Source organism: Panthera leo, chromosome D1 (genome assembly GCF_018350215.1).
Source record: "Panthera leo isolate Ple1 chromosome D1, P.leo_Ple1_pat1.1, whole genome shotgun sequence".
NCBI lineage: Eukaryota > Metazoa > Chordata > Mammalia > Carnivora > Felidae > Panthera > Panthera leo.
Genome location: NC_056688.1, coordinates 84,635,581 through 84,654,983, shown reverse-complemented (window position 1 = coordinate 84,654,983; position 19,403 = coordinate 84,635,581). Strand labels below are relative to the sequence as shown.

The window sequence follows — 19,403 nt, the reverse complement described above, 5'->3', positions numbered from 1 at the left end:
TCGGCTACTATGTCCTATTGCTGTTTTTTTTTATTTTTTTTCAGTAGTTACTTATTTATTTTGAGAGAGAGAGGACGTGAGTTGGGGGGCGGGGGTGGGCAAAGAGAGAGGAAAAAGAGAATCCCAAAGCAGGTTCGGTGCTAAAAGCTCGATCCCATGAACTATGAGATCATGACCTGAGCTGAAACTAAGAGTCAGACACTCAACCTACTGAGCCACCCAGGTGCCCCATGTAACAAATTCTTGTGAGTCTGTGGTCCGGTAGGAAATCTATAGAATGAGTGATTAAGAAAGGTGAGGTTTGGTTCTGGCTCTGCTTCTAACAAGCAATAAAAGCTTAGACGAGATATTTATTCTTTCAGATTTCAGTTTCATTTCTGTTGTACGAGCATAGAGTAATACCTCTCTACAAAGAACCCAGGTCCCCTATGCATGATTGAAAATCAAATGCAATTAAAAAACAAAAACTCTCCCATAGGCATCAGGCTAGATCTTCTACAATCCACATACAAAATCTCCTAACAATACAAATTGGAGATACCTTATTTCTACACTTGTTTTCTCATACTTTACACACATTGCTAACGCACTTGGTTTTCCATTCCTAAATTTACCACATACATAGCATTACATAGCAGAAGCAAATACAAAATGAGAAGGATTCCTGTGTACTGACATCCAGGAACTATGATTACATGATATTGTGCCTTAGAACTGTATCTTTGTTTTTTTGTACTTATGATGAAATCTAGCATATTTTGGGTACTTGAGGTAGATGCTCGCTGAAATAAAATTGATATTATCAATTGTTACTGATTTTTTTAAAGTCAGAAAATTCATAAAGCCAAGAAGAATTAAACGAATGTCTAAGTCTCTTAGGGTAGAGGCAAAGGGCCCTAAAATCATGGTAGTATGATACATAACAAAGTAATTAATAATGATATAACAATGATCTGTACCTCTCCAAAATAGCTAAATTATGGACAATATGCTTCAGTTAAGAAGGTGAGAAAGCCTTTTATATATTTCAGCAATGAGTTCATTTACATTTTTAAAAACCCAAACTCAATTATCCAGAAGATAGAGCTATTTCAAATAAATTATTTGTTTATTTGTACACAAATATTTATTGAACACTTACTATATACCAGGGGGAAATAGTCCTGACATAGACAAACCAGGTCCCTTGCCCTCACGGAGCTTGCATTCTACTGAAAGAGCAAGAATATAATAAACACAGAGAAATAAATAAGGAATTTATCTCAGGAATCTTAGTGGCTGAGAGTCTTCTCTAATAAAATCTCATAGGTCGGTCTGAGGAACAACTAAGAAATTAAATGTGAATGTGCTGTAAAAGTTAAATACATTCTAAAAATGGGAGAGTTTAACAGTTATTAATGTCCATCTTATTACTATGTATTCAGATTTGAAATAAAGTAAGTGAAAAAAAATCAAATTGCAGTATATATATAGTGTGATTCTACTCTTGATTATTCATTGAAAAGAAATTCTATTCTGGGATTTTCACTTTTTGAAAACACTTCTATAATGTTCGATTTTATTTTACAAGGGACTTGTATGGTTGTTGTAATTTAAGGGTCTTTAATGCGTAAATAGTCAATGGATGCTCATGGGCCTCTATAAATAGGCATGTGTGCATTCAAAAGAATCAGAATGTGTGTAAGATGGTTGCCATTAAACATGAAAAGTCTCTGCTGTATCTAGCTTGGGTAATGAGGTAGAGAGAAAAATTCATCAAGATGAACTTGGAGATAATTCCTTTAGCACAGAAGGCAGAAACATTAATTGATGGATGTGATGCCCACACAGGACAACACATTTAGCTCCTGAACACGACAGCTTCAGTTGGCCAATGTAAAAATGAAATGAAATGAAATGAAATGAAATGAAATGAAATGAAAGCCTCTTGACTTTGGGATGATAGGGGAGAAGAAGGATGACTTTAGTGGGCACCAAGTATCTACTTTTCACTGACACAAGGTCCAATTAGGAGAGCTCATCCTCATTATCCTTGGGTCAAAAAATCAGGACTGGACCTTTCTTCCTTTTTTCTTCCTTTCGTTTTCCTTTCTTTCATTGTATCTTTTATTTTTTCCATTAAACAACTTCACTCAAGAGGAAATATAGAAATGAAGAAAAATGTTTTACTTTTCAAGAGAAACTATTCCCATTGGAAGACACCACACAAATCTATGCTGGTGTTTTCTTAGGTAGGTAGTTTGAGAAACATGGTCATAAGGATCATAATCAAGGTGAACCAAGATTACCTGAACTCACTCTGAACCTCACGTTACTACAGAAGAAAACAAATCTTCCTGATTCAGACAAATCCAAATTGAAGGCTGACTGCGTAGACAAATCCCAGCTTATGGATCAGGCTGTTCCAGGGAAGCTAATTCCCAATGCCAGATCCCCTGTGCCCCAGCCTGCCTGGGATTCACTGCTCGCTCTTTTGCCTGACATTTCTTTCCTGCACATACATAGCTTGTTCAAATGGTGTAGCCATTGTAGACGAACAGACAACCCAAACAGTCAGAAAGAAAACAGGCAGAGGTGAGAAGGATGCCTCAAGTGTTTCTGAGCAAGATTCGAGATCCTCCCACTCTCAACAGACAATTTGCAATTACCTGAAGCAACACAGTAATCTCAGGGAAACAGAGGGAGGGAGAGGCTTGCATTTAGACAGAGCTGGGTTCAACTTTGGACTTGGCTATCTGCTAGCTGTGCAACCATGGGCAACTCACTTGATCTCTTGCACCTTCAGTGTTCTCTTCTGTGCACTGGAGACAATGATACCTGCCTCAGGGGGTCACAGGAGGATGAAATGAGAAAACACAAGTCGAGTGTTTGGCGTAGCCTATCACATAGTAAGCACTCTGTGTTTGAAAGTATTATTACGGAGAGAAAAGCAGTTAAATTGTGAGTTGAGGCTTAAGGGATTTGGTGTAATTGGCCAAGGACAATCCTTGAATATGGAACTCTTCCAGAATATCATGGGAAGGAATGCAAAAATGGGTAGTTTCGTCTGTGCTGCTAAATCACAGTTCCACAAATGTGTACTGAAAGCTTGGGGTGAATTATGTAATTTCTCTGAGTTCCAATATCCTTGTCTTTCAATGGGAAATATTTATACCCTAATGCAAATGAACTCACAGATCATGTAGTTCTATCTCAGAGTAATGTTGCATACTGATTTCAGCAGCCCAAAAGTAGTTGAAAGGTTATTCCAGTGTTCGCTGGCTTTCCTCAGAAGATGTTATAGACAATTTAAATACTTGGTTCACAGCAGTATTTATTCATTTCTTATACTCTCCCACCCACTTAGTTTACTCCCACAGTTGCTCTAAGCCTCTCTCCTCATGTACTCCTGAAAATCTAACCCCACACCCCCCATCAGCAGCAAGGCATTCTTCTACCCTTCTATCAGTATTTTAATAATTATATCAGTATTTTGTCCCTTTACCAGCAAGAAAGAATCCTTCCTCTTTGGAAGGGAGGAATTGGGGGAAAATTGAGATGGAGATCACAGGTGTCTTTCTGTTAGGCTAGAAGCCTATGAACATTGAAAATGTGCCTTCGCTTACATCTGTCTCATAAGGTTGTTGTGAGAAGTAAATGACCTAATATACATAAAATATAAGCAAAGTACCTGAACATAGCAAGTGTTCAGTAAATTGTTATTTGTTATCACTATTACTTGTGGGCTGATGATGGTCCTTGCTCAGCAAATAGTATACCTTAGTATAAGAAACATCGCAAAATTAGAATGCACAGACCAGAGTTCAACCTTGTTCACAGGCATAGATCTTACGACTCTTCTATTTGACACCTTGCCTGTTTAGACCTAGTGTACCTACTTGCCTCTCTTTAGCTGACTTCCTTGGAAATGACCCTCTGACCTTCCTAGGGAATCTACCAGGCATTTAATTTCCCTGGTCCTCCCTGCCAGAACGATTTAATTGTGACTGTCACCCTGGAATTCCACATTTTATATCACCATATGTTCAGCAGAGATCTCTCACCATGAGAGTTCTCTCATGGCATGGTAGTCTTTGGATTATCCAGCCACAAGAATAAGGAATATTTTCTACCCAGTCTTTTGGGGATACTTCTGTTGATCCAGACTTGTATTTTCTATTTTAAGCAAAGTGAGTAAATAGTGCAGAAAGGTCCAGGCTACCGCAGTCTTTTTTTTTTTAAGTTTATTTTTATTTATTTTGAGATACAAAGAGCAAATGGAGGAAGGGCAAAGAGAGAAGGAGACAGAATTCCAAGCAGGCTCCACAGTATCATCCCAGAGCCCAATGTGGGGCTTGAACTCATGAACCGTGAGATCATGGCCTGAGCTGAAATCAAGAGTCTGAAGCCTAAGGGACTGAGCCACCCAGGCACCCCTCAGCTACTGCAGTCTTAAATGGCATGCCCAAGCAGTGATGTAGTCACATGCAAACAGACCTTAGAATAAGTCAGTAGAATGTTTACTTATCTACCATGGTAATATTTTTAGGAATTGAGCATTTTCTGGTAATATTTTTAGGAATTGGTCACAAAGTAACAGATACAATTGATTAGGGAACCTCCCTCCCCGTGCCTACACACATACTTTTAAAAATCAAGCTCTAGTTTTTGCAGAGGTTTATTAATATTTTCCAGCCCTGACAGCCCCAGTTCCACTACAGGACCTGTTAGGGGGTGAAATGGACTTAGTAATGCCTTTGACTTTCATTACTCAGCCAGATTGTGGAGTCTATCAATTATCCTAGCATTGACAGTCAGGTGAATTAACTGGTGCATTTGACAAGGACAGCTATTACCCTATGTTGTTCTGACAGCTGGTTTTGATATCAGGAATTTGTCAACCTCCCCTTCACAGGAGCGGTGGGAGGGATGGTTAAGTGAACCAAGAGAGGACATTTCAGAATTTTCTTCCTACTCTCAGCAGCTGCAGATTGTCCTCCTCCTAAATAGAATTGCTGACATTCTTAACCTGAGCATCCTGACATATGTCATACTTTCACAGAACGACAATCGACACTGAATGGGGCTGACAAAATGAGAAAAAGACCCAGAAAAGTTGACGAAGTTATTAACACTGAACCGGGAACCCTTTGGTAATGATCTCGTGTGCCCTCGGAGAGCAGGTACACTCACTATGCTCCGCCCTCTGGGCTGCATTCATCTGACAGTAGTGGGCTTCTATCTTGATCAGTAGATAAGGTGGCTTTGGCCACAGGTCATACATGCAGCAGGTTCTGTCACCTCTATTTGAGACGGAAAGATGCAAATAATAAATGACTTTTTAGGTCTTTTTCAAGTTCAAGATTCTGTGATTCTAAAGCTTTTGGTAGCTTCCACAACAACCTTTTGGAATTCTCCTAACCAAGTAACTTGGGCTAGTGGGGGAAAAGAAAGAACAGGAAAACCTACTGTACTCTGTGTGATAACGAAGAAGTCACATCTTTCTCTGAAATCTTGCAACCTGCATGCAGGAATGGAAAAGTGGCCATCCTGCAGCTTTCAAATACGGTTTTCCAAGATAAGGCATCTAGTAAGATTGGGGTAAAAATTTGAACTCTTTGGAAGATAAGCACAGTTAACCCAAGCCATTACTTGTACATTCCTCCTGGGTTTGTGCTGGGTGAAAAAGAAGAAGCAAAGTGCTGATTTCATTGGGATGCTCTAAGGCCAGGTGTTAATCACACTATGCTACGGTCATTTGGTATAACTAGTCTCAGACATTAATGCTGACCATGTGAGTTAACAACTCAGTAGGTCTGCGATTGTCCAGGGTTGAGCAAGAAGTGCTGAGCAGTAAATGTAATCCACAATCCATAAAATTAAGCCTGGTGGAGAAATGCAGTTCAAGGACATTTAAAACAGTTAAGCAAGAGGAAAAGCAAAACTGATGTTCAGTTACATTTTCTGGGTGGCATGTTGGGCTCATAGTGTGGAAGTGACCCTTTGAAAAGGTTAATGGCAAAGCAACTGCCTCCACCATTAGTGAGAAGCTGGGCCTTTCCCTTAGGACATGATTAGGTCTTCAGGGAGCTTGTAGAAGGTGTTTCTTGAAACTGTCTGCTGTGGATTCCCTCTCAACCGCTGAACATGCCACAGCATTAATCTCACTTCCGAGCCTTCCGATCCTCTTCAGAAAAAGATTGTTGTGTTCCTTGTTTTCTGCCCTCATTACTCTCGCCTGTTTCACCACCCACCCTTCCCGAAGATTCTACTGTGAGAGCATTGTTGGGGACGCAAGGAGGGGGCCAGGGGTATATCAAACAAGAAGAAGCAGAAGCTCTCAGCATCAAAGTATACCTAAAAGTTCATTATGCCCAAACAGCCTTCCAAGTGTGGGCCCACAGGACGATGGCCACTGCCAGATGATTGTGCAGCTTTTACTTAAATACATCTGCTGTCGTGAAACTCATTACTCCTCATAGCTTCCCTCTTCAGCTTTATAAGTCTCTGAATAATAAAATGCTTTTCTTAAATTGACCTGAAATCTTTCCTTCTGTAACTCCCACCATTAATTAAAGCTCTAGCTTTCTGGTACCATATGAAATGAGCCATCTTTGCATATTAACACTTTGAAAATAGCTAACACAGGCCTCAGGAGCGGGGATGAATCCAAGTCTTGTGAGACCTGAAGCTTATGCAATTTGAAAGGCCCTCTTTAAGGTAAATGATATAAAATTACTCATGAAAAGTTAGGTACAAAAATAAATATTTATTTTGAATAAGAAATGAATTTCGACCAACTGTACATTAAAAAAAAACTGACAATAATCCATGCTTCACAAATTCCAGAAAAAGAACATAACAATTTTATTACTAAATTGTCCAAAACACCACTGTGATATTGTGATTTATAATAAGAAAGGCATATTTGGTCTCATCCCCATTTCCTGCACAGAGGGCCTAAAACTCTTGGAATTCCTAAGTTAAGAGAACAATAAAGGTGTCTTGTTATATATTATGAGGTAATTTTTGGAATTCATCTAAGGAAGGGGGCTGGTTGCCAGGAGAACCTATCTCGTGATTACAGGGTTAGAATATCAGTCTTACCTCCCTTGACTTCCAGGGAGGGCAGAAGGGCTGGAAGTTGAATTGAACCAATGGCCAATGATTTCATCAATCGTATGTATAGAAAGAAGCCTCCATAAAACCCCAAAAGGATGAGTTTCAAAGAGCTTCCAGGTTGGTGGAAATTTGGAGAAAGTAGAGCCTGGAAAAGGCATGGAAGCCCCATATCCCATCCTCATACCTTGCCTTAGGCATCTCTTCCATCTGGCTGTTCCTGAGTTACATCCTTTCATAATAAATGAATAATCTAGTAGCTCAGGTCATAATCTCATGGTTCATGAGATTGAACCCTGCATCAGGCTCTGTGCTGACAGCACGGAGCCTGTTTGGGATTCTCTCTCTCTCTCTCTCTCTCTCTCTCTGCCTTTTCCTTGAACTTGTAAGCTCTTATGCTCTCTCTCTCTCTCTCAAAATAAACAAATAAATAAATGTTCTTACAAAATCCATATTTTGTTTGCTTATTTGAGAGAGAGCGCACACATGAGTGGAGGAGGGGGCAGAGGGATAGAGAGAATCCCAAGCAGGCTCCATGCTCAGTGCAGACCCTGATGTGGGGCTCAATCCCACAACTCTAGGACCACAATCTGAGTCGAAATTAAGAGTCAGACCCTCAACCAATTGAGCCACCCAGGCACACCTTTGTATCAGTATTCTGAATAACTCTATTTGTCAATTATTTTGTAATGTTATCTTAGGAAAAAAAGAGAAAGATAACTCAATCTTTCTTCTAATATCAAAATGTGTCTTTTATTTTTGATAGATTAGAAGTATTTTTTTCAAACATGCTGGTTGCCAGTTGTGATGGGTAACATCAATAAATTTTTAGTACTGTCAAATTTGAGAAAGCCTACGTAATTTTCTTTTATATACGACCTCTAGGATTTGGAAGAATTTTCCACAGACCAACATCTGGCTCTAAACATTTCATGCCTTGCTTCTCCACATTACCTATAAACATCTGATGCCAGGTACTGAGACTTTGGAAGTGCCATGAAACCCCAGCCTTGTATCTTTATGACATGCTCAGTGATGAAGGTTAGCCAGCATAATCAGTGAAAAGAATATTCTTGGAAGCCATTTTTGTCTCAGTACGGTTAGCCATACTTAACCGTGTATAGAAATGAGTCATGTAACAATATATATTGAATCACTATGTTGTAAACCCGAAACTAATATAATGTTATATGTCAATATATGTCAATAATAGATAGACAGATAATAGAGGAAAAGAAACACAATGATCTAGAAAAGAAAAGTAAATGTGAACCACCAACATATATCCCACTATACCCAAACTAAATATATTCCCATCCCAAGTTCTTAGCTGGGACTGAAAATACACACTGTCACTCTAACACTGTCTTGACACAAAAGGGTGTGGGTGGGAGGGGATGCCCTAATGGAAAGAGACAGTGGCTTTAACCAATTGTAGTTACAATATCTTACTTTAGTGAATGTTATTAAAGCTTGTGACCATGTGAAACATATTGGTGCCCCCTCCCAAATGAAGGTCCCTGAATCTTAAGTTTCCTTAGCTTCACAGAAATCTGACTCTGCCTGTGAGTCTTCAAAGGTAAATAACTCCCATGGGGCCAAAGAGACAGCAGTTCCCTTAACACTGGTCCCGGAAAACCGATGGCAGCAGACAGGATCAGGAAGTGGGCCACTCATCTACCCTGTGGTTACTGTGGCTTTTGGATATGGCACCAAGCATGACACATTTACTGGCAGCTTGACTGATCCTCGCTTTTTTGGGATGTGGTATTTTTTTTCCAGTAAAAGTCTGGATACCCCCAAGCATCAGCTATAGAAAAGTAAAACTGGCAGTAAGTTGTGTCTTATAAAGCCAGGATCAACCTCAGATACAGGAAAAAGCTTTACTTAGGAGGGAAAAAATTATCATCCCACCACATGAAGTTTTCATTGAACATATAACCATTTAGCTTCTCATTCCTTGTCTATGGCATGAAAGGGCAAGGTTGTCTTGAAACTAGGCTGTGCATTTAGATGAATAAATCATGCTGCCCCTCTCTTCCATTTAACACATCCTGGACCATGTTGTTTGTTTATTTAAGTGAATGCATTCCTTCTTCTTAACAACAAGTTTTTCATGCACTTAAAAATTATTTTTTGTATCCTCAGTATCTTTAGTATATATTATGTATAGCAGATTCCGAACGATATCAGTGAAAACCTCTTACATATATTTAGATTAGTCATCTGAGTTTAACAATTGAAATGAAAATTAGTTTTCATTTTTTTCTCCTCCATATTTTTGCCTCTCTCTTTTTTGCTTTCCCTATCTTCCTTCCTTAATTCATCCTTCTGTCTGTTGTCCTTTTATTTCTGTTATATTTGGGCCTTTGGACCTAGAAAGAAATTGAATCCTGGCATGACTGACATTGGGCAAGAGACTTAGCTACTCTGATCTCCAATTCCTACATCTATAAAATGGAGCTAATAAGAGATCTTCTCAAAATCATTGTATGGAGTTGATAAAATAATACAGTGAGTCTCAACTCTCCTAGAACAAATGCTGTAGTTTTATTACAAATATTTTGCAATGCCTCCTTTACTATCCTGAAATAAAATTCATAAATAACATAATCTATATGCACACATAAAAAATCCCAAATGCCCATATGTGATATAAAGAAGATATAAAAGGAAAGTAATTTATAATAAAATAACTTATAAATACTCAGGCACAATTCCACTAGACAATATGAAGCGGCCCAGTGTTTATACCTACATTTTTCACCATATATCTGTCAGGTACAAATGCAGACCAATACAAGTGTGTTATATTAGCAACTCAAGTACCATGGAGCACAAAATAAAATGCAGTCTTCCCTCAGTTTACGTAATAGTTGCAATTCTGGAAAGTTATATGTATATAAAAATATGCCAACATACTCTGTAAATCAAATGAAGTCAGGTTCTAGGCTCAGATAATTATAAACAGGTGTGCACTAGTGAGCCCCTTGAAGGCCATGTGGACTCTGGCACAATTCTTCCTTTTGCAGAACTGTTCCATGCACTGAAGGATGTCAAGCATGATTCATCTTTGGTCCCCACTTTTGTTGTTGTTTTCCAGCACCAACAACCAATTCTCCCAACACCAACTGGATATCCAGTTCTGTTCAATTGTGATGTTAACTATCTAGAGTCAGGGCAGATCCCACATTTAAGGGCTCATTCCCATAAGGCTTCCCCCACTTCAGACACTAGCTTCAAATGGAATGCCCAAGTCACCCACACTTTTGCCCTACCGACTACAGATGGGGAGTCACCACCATCTCCCCACCCCAGGCTCAATAATTTGGTGGAATGATTCACAGAACTCAGGAAAGTACTACACTTACCATTAAAAATTTGTTATAAAAGATACAATTTACGAATAGCCAAATGGAAGATATGAACATGGCAAGGTCTAGGGTAGAGGGGGGCACAGAGCTTCCCTGCCCTTTATGGACATGCCACACTTTTGGGATGGAAATATGTTCACCAACTCGGAAGCTCTCTAAACCCCATTTGTTTAGGTGTTTTGTTTTGTTTTTTCTTTCTTTTCTTTGTGGAGGTTTTATTATGTAGACATAATTAGTTTAATCATTGGACTTTGGTGATTGACCTCAATATCCAGCCCCTGTCTCCTCCCCAGAGGTGGGGAGGAGAGGGGAGGGGAGGGGCACAGAAAGTTCTAACCATATCATCGTGGCTGGTCTTTCTGGTGACCACCCCTCATCCTGAAGGTATCTAGGGGCCCCATAGCCTCCCCCATTCCCCATCTCATTCCGTACTCCTTGCCTAACAGCTATCTCATTAGAAGACAAGACACTCATCGCTCAGGAGATTCCAAGCATTTTAGGGGCTCTGTGCCAGAAAACTTGGGCAAGTGTTTATTTTTTTCATTCTACCACACTACTCCATAAATGTCAGTAGTATTCTTAAATTATTATAGCAACAAAAAATGGCTACACAAACTTTCCAAATGCCACTTGAAGGTGGTACCCCCTTGACTAAGGACCATTGAAATATATCTCTAAGTAGCTAATGTAGTGCCCATATTGTAGTAGATGTACAATCAAAGTTAGTTGCCTTTTATTTGTCTCTTCTATTCTCTTTTTCCTCTATCAGTTGCATGAGTCCTGAGGCATTGAGGAATTATAAAAGGGTGGTGGAGGACTATGTCCAAATCACCCGTTTAGGAATAAGACAATGGGAAAAACAAACATGACTGAAGTAGAAGAAAATCCATTCTCATCCATGGGGCCCTTTAACATTTTTTTCTTTTTCCTTTTGTCTCTGTCTCTCGCTCTCTCTCTCTTTTTGCCCTGCAAGACATCTGTACACTATAAGGACACACGTCCACCTAATTAACTTATTGGTAGATGGGAACTTCATCATGTTCAAGTAATTTAGAGGCAGTTGCCAAAGGATTAGGGGAATAGTCTTGGTTGTGTTTGCTTTGAATGGTACTGAAAACAAAGGTGACATCAGACTTCCCTATGGGCATCTGTTTCATTTCACAGGGAAACTGAAAAGGAATTGCCTGTTAAGGCCAGAGCACATTTGGCAACAGGATTTCCAATGAGTACCTTTGTGGTGCTGACAATAAACAGTGTCAGCTGAAGATTCCTGGTTCTGCGGAACACGTGTCCTTTGGGAAAGCCCACAAAACTTTGAACTTGGATTGGGGGGCAGGAAAGAGCTTTACAGAGATAAGGTGATAATAAATTGGGTTAATGAGGATCCTTTCTGGAACTCATTTTGATGCTCTTATCTGCCAGTTCAGTGTGTCCTATGGATATTAACTCTTTCATCCTCACTTTTTTTTTCTGAATGCATTATAGAACAGAGACATGGTAGCATTTCAAAAAATAAAATATTTCAGAAAGTAAAGAGGAGAACAATTTTGATGAGCATGCAGGTAACTGGGTGAAAATCTCTTAGAGTCTTTGCTCTTATAGAAGTCATAGAGTCCTGGTCAGATAATGTTGGGAAGAAAATATCAGATACATCTTTTGAGATTGTCATAAAATTATCACTTAGAATTAGTTGTAATATGAACAACAACAACAACAAATACTTCCTTAGTACAAAGCACTGAAATAAGCATTTCATATCCTTACAGCAGCACCCTGTTGGTTTTACCATCCCATTTTATAGAAAAACTGAGCTCTGCAAGGTTAAATACTTTGCCAGAGTGCTCACAGCTAAAAGACAAATGTGAACGAGGTGGGAAGAAAGTCCACCTGATTGCAGAGACCTTGAGTTTTCTACTTCCTTCCTCTCTCTCAGGTTTAAGATATCCCAGAATAAGCTCTTACTTTTCTTGGCACTGAAGTAGTGTCTAAGTCTTTCAGGTATAGAATAGGCACATGTTTAAAAATATATAAATATAAATAAATAAATACATCAATATAAAAAATACATAAAAATAAAAAATACATAAATATAATAAAATTTAGAGGCGAAAAAAGTTGATAAATTTGACTACATAAAATTAAGTAAATATTTTGCAGGGCAGAAATACCTTTTTAGAAGGTCAAAAGTAATGAATGAACTGGGAAAAAATATTTATCATATATACCACAAAGGACTAATCCACTCAAGTTCTTTATGCTCTTAAAAATTGAGAGATAAATGACCAGAAGTATGATACAAAAATGAGAAAAAATGAACACAAAAAATATAAAATGGCTCTTAAACATATAAAAAAAATATTCAAACCCACCAGCCATTATCAGCAAAATGCAAATTGAACCAACAAACTATATGCTTTTTCTCACCAATTATATTGGTGAAAATTAACCAGTAGATAGCACATTCTGTTGTCAAGATGATGGAGGAACAAGTATTCCTTTTTTTCCAATGTGGGGCTCTAACTCACGACCCCAAAATCAAGAGTCACATGCTCTACAAACTGAACCAGGTAGGCTCCCTGAAACAAGCATTCTTATATATTGCTGATAAAAATGCAAATTTGCATGACCATTTTTTAAATGTTTACTTTTGAGAAGAAGAGAGAAAGAAGGCAGAGAGGGGCAGAAAGAGAGGGGGACAGAGGCTCTCATGCTCCATGATGAAAGCAGAGAGCCTGATGTGGGGCTTGAACTTGCAAACTGCGAGATCATGACCTGAGCCAAAGTCAGGCGCTTAATCAACTGAGGCACCCAGGTGCCCCTGGCATGTCTGTTCTTGAGGATAATTTGGCAATGTCTAACAAAACTACAGATTCAATTACTTTTTGATGCAGCAGTTTCACTTCTAGGAATGTATATTGAAGATATATGTCCAGCAATATGTAAATACATTTGCACAAGTTTATTCATTTCAGCATTAGTTGTAATTGCAAAATATTAGAAAGAATTAAAATCCGCATACATAGGGAAGTGGCATAGTCACTCAATGAAGTGCTATGTAACTATAAAAAAAAAAGAATTGGAGTGATTTTTGGGATATGCTGTTAAATGAAAAAAAAAGAAAGCAAAGTGTAAAGGGTATTTGTAGCATGTTACCTCTTGTGTAAGAAAGAAGGAGATATAAGAAAATATATAGGTATCAGTCATTTGTGCAAAAGATATACAGACAGGAAACACTAGAAACTAATTGAATTATTTACTGAGAGGTGGTGGGTGAACAGGATGGAAAGAATGGGAGAACAGGACAGGGTAGTAAGGATCAGAGAGAGCGACACTTCTTTGAGTGTATTTTTAAAAAATATATAGCTCTCTTAGGTACATTTTGCACACTCCCAAAATAAATTTATGAAGTTTATAAAAAAAACAGGATATGAGGAGATCCCCAATGGAATACAAACAATAAAAATGAACCTAACTGTATGACAAATTAATTATATAACTACTCCAAAAGGAGAAAAGAAGAAAAGAACTAATATGAGTAACATTGAAGAGCAGTACTTGGATATGATTCAGCTAAAGACAAAAGTAATTATGTACAAAGACTATACTCCAGTTGGTAAGTTTATTTTTTTTCAGAGGGCATGTACTAGAAATTCTGAAACTCTTTATGTACATTCTAGGCTTGAACAAATAAATAAATGTACATAGTGAAAGGTCGCTCACTGTTGGAGAAAGGGGTTATAAATAAGAAAAGGGGGGATCCTAAAATTAATGCTATAGAGTTTGACTAGAATCATAGGTATCAGCATGAAATCAGTGATAGATAGACGGGTAGATATAAAAATTAAGATATTTTTGCATGCATGTGTGAGTACACTTTGTTTATTTCCAAGCTCTATCCACTTGGGAGGGCTTAGAAACAATGATTCCCTGGTACCAGTGGGAATATCTTGTGCCCATATCTTGGTTTCTCTTTGAGAAATGTTTGGTGCCAGAGGTGAAGAGAGGAAAGCACAAGGTGATTCTAGAATATCTTGTATGCCAGAAAGTAAAGGAGTGCTGAAAAAAAGGACGGGGACATGTTAAAAGCACACAGGAATGAAATTAAAGGGGCTCTGATTGGCCAAATCTGGGGCAGTTTAAGAAACCAAAATCATTAATGATAACTCACGAATAAAATAAATAACTATTAGTTCACACATACATAAAAATAGTTGAATAAATAAATAAATGGAAGCAAAGGGACAAGTCTTTCTTACAGCGGATTTCTAATAAATAAATGTGGAATAATATTAGGAAACAAAACAGTAATAATTTTGTTTTTATGTATTTTGAAGGAGAGCAAGTATGAAGGGGGGAGGGGCAGAGAGAGAGAATCCCAAGCCGGCTCCACTCTGAGTGTGGATTGAGCTCTGTCGCGGGGCTCAATCTCATGACTGTGAGATCATGACCTGAGCCAAAATCAAGAGTTGGATGCTTAGCCGACAGACCCACCTAGGCACCCCAACAGTAATAACTTTTATAGATAAGAATCATTATGATACTAAAATTAGTAGGTGAAAGTATGATGATTTGCATAGTACAACATAGCCTTCCAAAAGATACTTATTAAGTGATCAAAATTAACAAAACCAGTAATAAAATATACTGACATCATGTAATTCCTCATATGATGCACTGAGAAGGGTACATCACAAATTCTGTGACCTTTTTGCAAAAATGTCAAAAATGCATGAAACTAGCCTGAGAACACCTCAGACAAATTCAAGTTGAAGAATATTCTACAAATAACTAGTTAGGACTCTCTAAAAGTATTGAGGTCATTAAAGATAAGAAAAAAAACTGAGAAACTGTCACAGAATGTAGGAGACTAAGGAGACATGACATCTAAATACAATGTGGGAAGCTGGATTGGATTTTGAACCTGCAAGAAGATATTAGTGGGGACCCTGGTGAGTTCAAATGAGTATTCCATCAGTGCTGATCTGATTTCAGCCTTATTTCTCATAGGTTCTGGAGGCTGAGAAAGCCAAGGACAATTAGTAGATTTGGTAGCTGGTGAGAGCCCACTTCCTTGATTCATAGACAGCTATCTTTTTGCTATGTTCTCACATGGAAGAAAGGCTAATGATTTTCTTAGGGGTCTCTTCTATAAGGGCACTAATTTCATTTATAAGGGCTCTATTCTCATGACCCAATCACCTTCCAAATATCATCACAGTGGGGAGTAGGTTTCAACATATAAATTTGAGGAGGATACATTCAGCCTATAGCAGTAACTCTAAAATTATTTCAAAATAAAAGTTTAAAATAGATGCCTATTGATTATAGAAAATCAGAAAAATTTAGAAAAGCACAAAGAAAAAACTAAAACCATCAGTAATTCCATCACCAGGAGATCAAATATGTTATTATTTTGGTATAATTGTACATATATTCATTTTTTTTCCAAAATTAGACTAATCAAATGTTCATTGTTACATAACCTGCTTTCTCCCCCCCCCCAGTCAATGAGGCAGTGCTATGATGCAAGAATAACCACCCTGCAAATGCAGAAGCCAGGGTTTTCTTTGGTCTCTTTCACTAAGTTGACTTGTTAATTGGCTGTGTGATCTCAGGCAAATTCCTTAACCTCTCTGGGCCTCATATTATTCCATCTCAAACCAGGTCTTGGATTACTTCAATTGGCATATCCAGATTTTGACCAAAACTCAAAATTATTGCAGGGAAATATAGAACTTAATTTGAAATTACCACAAATGCTTTATGGAATATCCATGAGTCGGGCAGCAGTAGAGATCATTTAAGCGTTTCCAGGAGAGAACATATCAGATGCCACATAGCTTTGTTTCTGACTTTCCAAACCACCAAGTTCTTTACAGCCTCAGGGCATTTGCACTTGCTACTGTAAAATGTTTCCTTTGACCCACAGCTAGTTCACATTTCTCTCATCTCAGATATAATCTCAGATAACATCTCCCCAAAGAGGCATTATCTGGCCACTTATCAATTACTCTGTATTCCATTATCATTCTATTTCAATTGCTTCATAACATTTGAAATGATCAGACTTGTAGATTTATTCAGATACCCATCGTCTGTTTCCCTCCACAGATTGTAAGATCCACAAAAAAGAGTTATTGAGTCCTTGTTCAAACTGTGCCTAGAACATCACCCAGCATCAAAAATGCCTCAAGGCAGGAAAGAACTTAGTGGGCTGAAAATTAGAAAGGAGGCTGTGTAGCTGGAGCTTTTAGGGTGAGGAGAAAAGCTGTAAGAGGTGATTCAGAGAGGTAGGCAGGGCTTAGACCACATAGGTCTTATTGGCATAGTGAGAGGTGAGAATGATCCTGTCACAGGAGAGCCTTTGAAGCTCCTCAACCTACATACTTCCAAAAAATAAATCATTTGCAAATATCCACACTTTACCTATTGTTAGTGACCAACTACTTGAGACATGCTTCAGAGCTGATCATCATCATCCTGGGGTCATGACCTTATAGCTTTACATGATGAGCTCAAAGGCAAGGGATCTTTCAGCCCTGGCTCTAGGGAGTTTGTGCGTCCTAGAGGTGAAATGAAGAGTTTTGCTTATAAGTGCAAGCATGCCTGTGTGCTTCTGGGGAGAGTGTCCAGTGGCCTCAGCATATTCTCACTGGGGCTCTCTAAACCTCTAAATTTAAGAATTATTGATCCCCTCTCTTAGCTTTCTCTGAACACCTTGACTCTTAGAGCACCTTGTTCTAGGCTGGTTGAGTATGCTTGCTGTCTATTTAAAAAAAAAATCACAACTTAAATTTGTGAACTATACTTTTATCAATAAGCAAGCCAAGAAGTAAATATGGGAAACATTTACTTTTTACAAAGATCAATTAGCAAATGACAGCACATGAGAAATCAGTGCTCATGTATTAAGTAACCTGAGTGCAGGTGGCAAGGGCTGATTTTCCTCCCAAATGACAGTGGTTGAAATATCCATATAAAATGATCTTTAAATATTTGACTGTTGCCTTAAAATAGCTATCCTGATTTTTTTTAAAAGAACATAATTTAAAAACCCTTAGCTTATTTTTAATTTATAGTCCTTGAAAAAAAAAATAAGTGCCTGGCCCAATCATTTATATGCCTGGGCAAAAGCAATACATCTATATAAAAGTACAGTGATATATTTCTGTTGCTGGTTTAATGTGCTGCTCCTCGCCCTGTATGTTCTGATTCATTGGAGAGTAGCAATCATGTCGACAGGCTCTGTTCTTCAGTTCCCATCAGCGACAACTAAAGGCCAATTCAAGGTTGTGGTGGGGTCATGAATCTAACACAGTCGCTGATAGAACAATTTCCCTTCCGCACAGCATTGTCAATGGGACACACTGGGAATAGCCAGGGAGGCTGGCTGTGTGTATCTCTATCTTCTTGCTTTTCCTTTTGTTTCTGAGGCCATGTCTGTGGTGTGTACCAATCCAGTGCCATTAGGGAACAGAGGGCAAGTCCATGGAAAATTGATAAGGGAGAAAATTTCTAATGCCTCAAGAATTTGGGGGAAAAAAATCCTGTGCAAACAAGTCATCTAACAATGCATTGCAGAAGGGTCAAGAGCGGAAAGAACAGGAGAGGTGGAAATAAAGACCTACTGGTTGGAAACAAGAGGAGGTCTCAGGGCTTTACAAAGAAAATGTTTTACCTTCCAGAGACTCTGTGGGTTAATTAAATAACTGAGTTGTCTGTTCTTTCTACCTCTGCAGCTGCTTTGTCTGTATTCCTTATTCATCCTAGGCTGCCACCTCGGGTGGACCAGAAAGCCAAGCCTTACCCTTGGCCATCCATGGGGTAAAGGTAGGTTTGAATTAAAGCAAAGTACGAAGGTAGTGCCTCTTTAATTAGGCTTTCATAGGTGGTGTCATGACTTTTGTGGGATAAGCCTAAAGTTTCCTTCCAATTAAAGACATCTGTAAAGTGGGGTGTAGGAAAAGGACGAGGCTGGTTGTGGGACAGGTTTTCTTCAGCGGATGGTCCCAAGTCACAGTATCCAAGGAGCATGGAGTGTATCAGACATTAACAGCATTTAGTGGAGGATTTAAACATAGGTTTGGAATCCAGAGAGGGCATAGAGGGGTTAAGAGCTGATTCAAAGACACATTGGTGAGTGTGAACCTGAATTTGAAGCAAGGCCTGTTGGAGTGCAGAGTCCACTCTTAGTCAGCAGACGGCACCTAGTTTTGGATGTCCATACAAAGGAGGTTAACCATGCACATGCCCTCCTTCTCGCATCCCTCAGGGTCCTGAACAGCAACTGTCTTGACAGCGGCCCTGATTCTAAGGGTGGGAATTCTTTGATCTAACGGGCTCAACTGTTTTTAAAACATTAAACAATTTAAGATGAGTAAGTAACGTGTTTTGGGGAGCTATCAATTGGCAAAGGTGGACCTAATTCCAGCTACCATGAAATAACTAACCATGCCTTTCTTCCTAGAACAAAGACAGCTACCTAGAAAAAATCATAATAAAAGCTAATAAACACAATAAATCCACATACAAGACAAATCCACCACAACAGGTCTGAAGTTCACATAAGGGACAGTTGTTCTATTTACCACTGTTTCTTCTTACAAAAGAAAAAAAGGCTTACTTTTTAAAAAATATTTTTCCATATTATAAAATGAATATGTTATTATTATAGAACATTTTGGAAGTACTGAAAGAGAAAAGAAGTAAATTAACCAGCCATTGTCCTACCACACAATTAATATTTTAGTGTGTTTCTGCTTCACCTCTTTTATATAATTTTATATAATATTTTTCAGATTTCAAATAGTCCTACTGAATACATAATTTTGAAACTAATTTTTAAAATTTACCATTTCTGTGTAAGCATTTTCCTATTTCCTTATAAACTGCTAATAAATATTTTAATGGCTGCTTAATGTTCCCACAAGT

At 38.4% G+C, this 19,403-nt stretch overlaps 1 protein-coding gene across 4 annotated transcripts in view; it reads left to right on the top strand.

Annotated features, from left to right (window-relative positions):
• The first annotated feature begins 6,822 nt into the window (after positions 1-6,822).
• The window catches only part of LOC122199835, a 28,381-nt gene continuing 15,800 nt past the window's right edge, over positions 6,823-19,403 (top strand). For 3 of the 4 annotated variants that reach the window (XM_042905185.1, XM_042905184.1, XM_042905183.1), the window contains exon 1: positions 17,949-18,302. The gene's annotated coding sequence lies outside the window, so the exon portion shown is untranslated. Of the gene's footprint in view, positions 7,219-17,948; positions 18,303-19,403 lie in introns of those variants that run through there. The other variant, XM_042905186.1, reaches the window with a different exon arrangement.